We start from the raw sequence: 4,930 nt of genomic DNA on the forward strand, positions 1-4,930 counted from the left end.
GTCATTTAGTGATCATAAGTGTCATTCATGTCATTTAGTGACCATAAGTGCGTCATTTATGTCATTTAGTGACAATAAGTGCGTCATTCATGTCATTTAGTGACCATAAGTGCTTCATTCATGTCATTTAGTGACCATAAGTGGTTTATTCATGTCATTTAGTCACCATAAGTGCGTCACTAATGTCATTTGGTGACCATAAGTGGCATGTTTGTCATTTTGTGATTATAAGTGTCATTTATGTCATTTACTGACCATAAGTGTCACATATGCAATTTAGTAACCATAAGTGTCACATATGTGATTTAGTAATCATAAGTGTCACATATGTCATTTTTTAACCATATGTGTCATTCATATCATTTAGTGACTATAAGTGCTTCATTCATGTCATTTAGTGACCACAAGTAGTTTATTTATGTCATTTAGTGACCATAAGTGTGTCATTTATGTCATTTGATGACAATAAGTGCATCTTTCATGTCATTTAGTGACCATAAGTGTCACATATGTCATTTAGTGACTATAAGTGTCATTTATGCCATTTGGTGAGCATATATGTCATTTATGTCATTTTGTGACCATATGTGTCATTTTTGTAATTTTGTGATTATAAGTGTCATTTATGTAATTTAGTGACCATAAGTGTCACATATGCAATGACATAAATGACACTTATAATCACAAAATGACAAAAATGACACACATGGTCACTAAATGACCATATGTGTCATTTTTGACCATAAGTGCCATTTTTGTCATTTTGTGATTATAAATGTCATTTATGTCATTTAGTGACCATAAGTGTCACATATGCTATTTAGTAACCATAAGTGTCACATATCTGATTTAGTGACCATAAGTGTCACATATGTCATTTATTGACCATATGTGTCATTTATGTCATTCAGTGACCATAAGTGCGACATTTATGTCATTTAGTGACCATAAGTGCGTCTATTATGTCATTTAGTGACCATAAGTGCGTCATTCATGTCATTTAGTGACAATCAGTGCGTCATTTATGTCATTTAGTGATTATAAGTGGGTCATTCATGTCATTTCGTGACTATTAATGTGTCATTTTGTGACCATCATTGCGTCATTCATGTCATTTAGTGACCATCAATGTGTCATTTTGTGACCATCAGTGTGTCATTTATGTCATTTAGTGACCATGTATTTTATTAAGTGACCATAAACGTGTCATTTATGTCATTTAGTGACCATAAGTGTGTCATTTATGTTCTTTAGTGACAATAAGTGCGTCATTTATGTCATTTAGTGACCATAAGTGCGTTATTCATGTCATTTAGTGATTATAAGTGCTTCATTCATGTCATTTAGTGACCATAAGTGGTTTATTCATGTCATTTAGTCACCATAAGTGCGTCATTCATGTCAGTTAGTGACCATAAGTGTCACATATGTCATTAAGTGCGTCATTTATGTCATTTAGTGACCATAAGTGTGTCATTCATGTCATTTGATGACCATGTATTTTATTAAGTAACCATAAACGTGTCATTTATGTCATTTGATGACCATAAGTGTGTTATTTATGTCATTTAGTGACAATAAGTGCGTCATTTATGTCATTTAGTGACCATAACTGCGTTATTCATGTCATTTAGTGATTATAAGTGCTTCATTCATGTCATTTGATGACCATAAGTGCGTCATTCATGTTATGTAGTGACCATAAGTGCGTCATTCATGTCAATTAGTGACCATAAGTTTCACATATGTCATTAAGTGCGTCATTTATGTCATTTAGTGACCATAAGTGCGTCATTTATGTCATTTAGTAACCATAAGTGCTTCATTCGTGTCATTTAGTGACCATAAGTAAGTTATTTATGTCATTTAGTGACCATAAGTGCATCATTCATGTCATTTAGTGACCATAAGTGCGTCATTCATGTCATTTCGTGACTATCAGTGCGTCATTCATGTCATTTAGTGACCATCACTGCGTCATTCATGTTATTTAGTGACCATCAGTTTGTCATTTATGTCATTTAGTGATTATGTATTTTATTAAGTGACCATAAACGTGTCATTTATGTCATTTAGTGACCATGAGTGTGTCATTTATGTCATTTAGTGATTATCAGTGCGTCATTTATGTCATTTAGTAACCATAAGTGCGTCATTCGTGTCAATTAGTGACCGTAAGTGTCACATATGTCATTAAGTGCGTCATTTATGTCATTTAGTGACCATAAGTGCGTCATTCATGTCATTTGATGACCATAAGTGTCACATATGTCATTTAGTGACTATAAGTGTCATTTATGCCATTTAGTGACCATATATGTCATTTATGTCATTTTGTGATTATATGTGTCATTTTTGTAATTTTGTGACCATAAGTGTCACATATTCTATTTAGTAACCATAAGTGTCACATATGTGATTTAGTGACCATAAGTGTCACATATGTCATTTATTAACCATATGTGTCATTCATGTCATTTAGTAACCATAAGTGCTTCATTCGTGTCATTTAGTGACCATAAGTAAGTTATTCATGTCATTTAGTGACCATAAGTGCTTCATTCATGTCATTTAGTTACCATAAGTGCGTCATTTATGTCATTTAGTTACCATTATTTATGTCATTTTGTGACTATAAATGCTTCATTTATGTCATTTTGTGACCATCAGTGCGTCATTTATGTCATTTAGTGACAATAAATGCTTTATTTATGTCATTTAGTGACAATAAGTGCGTCATTTATGTTATTTAGTGACCATAAGTGCGTCATTCATGTCATTTAGTAACCATAAGTGCTTCATTCATGTCATTTAGTAACCATAAGTGCGTCATTCATGTCATTTAGTGACAATCAGTGCGTCATGTATGTCATTTAGTGACCATCAATGTGTCATTTTGTGATTATCAGTGTGTCATTTATGTCATTTAGTAACTATGTATTTTATTCAGTGACCATAAACGTGTCATTTATGTCATTTAATGACTATAAGTGTGTCATTTATGTCATTTAGTGACCATAAGTGCTTCATTCATGTCATTTAGTGACCATAAGTGGTTTATTCATGTCATTTAGTAACAATAAGTGCGTCATTTATGTCATTTAGTAACCATAAGTGCGTCATTAATGTCATTTAGTGACCAAAAGTGTCACATATGTCATTTAGTGACTATAAGTGTCATTTATGCCATTTAGTGACCATATATGTCATTTATCTCATTTTGTGACCATATATGTCATTTATGTCATTTTGTGACCATATGTGTCACTTTTGTAATTTTCTGATTATAAGTGTCATTTATGTCATTGCATATGTGACACTTATGGTCACTAAATGACATAAATGACACTTATAATTACAAAATTACAAGAATGACACATATAATCACTAAATGATTATATGTGTCATTTAGTGACCATAAGTGCCATTTTTGTCATTTTGTGATTATAAGTGTCATTTATGTCATTTAGTGACCATAAGTGTCACATATGCTATTTAGTAACCATAAGTGTCACATATGTGATTTAGTGACCACAAGTGGTTTATTTATGTCATTTAGTGATTATAAGTGCGTCATTTATGTTATTTGATGATAATAAGTGCATCATTCATGTCATTTAGTGACCATAATTGTCACATATGTCATTTAGTGACTATAAGTGTCATTTATGCCATTTAGTGACCATAGATGCCATTTATGTCATTTTGTGACCATAAGTGCCATTTTTGTCATTTTGTGATTATAAGTGTCATTTATGTCATTTAGTGACCATAAGTGCATCTATTATGTTATTTACTGACCATAAGTGCGTCATTTATGTCATTTAGTTACCATAAGTGCTTCATTTATGTCATTTTGTGATTATAAGTGCTTTATTTATGTCATTTTGTGACCATCAGTGCGTCATTTATGTCATTTAGTGACTATAATTTATTTATTTATGTCATTTAGTGACAATAAGTGCGTCATTTATGTTATTTAGTGATAATGAGTGCGTCATTAATGTCATTTAGTGACCATAAGTGCGTCATTTATGACCATAAGTGACCATAAGTTCCACGTAGAGTGAACGAATAAGAAACCTATAAAAAGGTTTTGTTTATGCTGTACTTTCTGAGAATTTATTGCATATTAAACGGATACTTTTGTCAACTGACTTTAATATTACTTTTATATCTGATGATAATTTAATTTCTGTAACGTTATGTAAAACTTCGTCCATGTCATATCATTCACTAAATATGTTATTAGGAGCAGACAAATGAAAACGAGACAGACTATATAACAAGTGTGGCACTGAACTTGGTAGGCGTGTATATAGAAGTGCCCTCTATTGGGAGTCAGGAAGGAACAGCGTGAATGTTCACCGCTGTGCCATTTGTCTGTTAGACACGCTCGAAGTAAGGTTGGCGANCAGACAGACACACACACACACACACACACACACACACACATACATTCATTTTTATATATATAGATGATTTATATATTTAGTGGAGTCCTCATCATAATGTATTTTTTCAATTATTATCAAGTTGTGTATTGTACTGTACATAAAATAAAGCTGTTAGTTACTTTTTTGATTCCTAAAAAGTTGTTGAAGAAATATTCTTTAAATAAAACTTAAAATTATTGAATGGTGTGATTTTTGTAAAAAAATTCTACATTGAGAATTTTGACGCTCTCTGGTGAGATCTCGCAACTTTCTCGTAAACATTAACAAATTCAATGAAAAATTCTACATCTTCAACTAAATCTTTAATTGATAATCATCTGCAGAAATTACAACAAATGAAAAAAATGAAATTACTGAAATTTATTCGATATATCAATATGTAAACTCTTACNGCTCGAAGTAAGGTTGGCGAGTCATGTGTGCATCCAACATCACTATGGAGGTCTGCTGCTTGTTGACTTTCTGGAACACGG

The sequence above is a fragment of the Centruroides sculpturatus genome, unplaced genomic scaffold (assembly GCF_000671375.1).
Source record: "Centruroides sculpturatus isolate CEXI.00-Female unplaced genomic scaffold, Cexi_2.0 scaffold1890, whole genome shotgun sequence".
In the NCBI taxonomy this organism is placed as follows: domain Eukaryota; kingdom Metazoa; phylum Arthropoda; class Arachnida; order Scorpiones; family Buthidae; genus Centruroides; species Centruroides sculpturatus.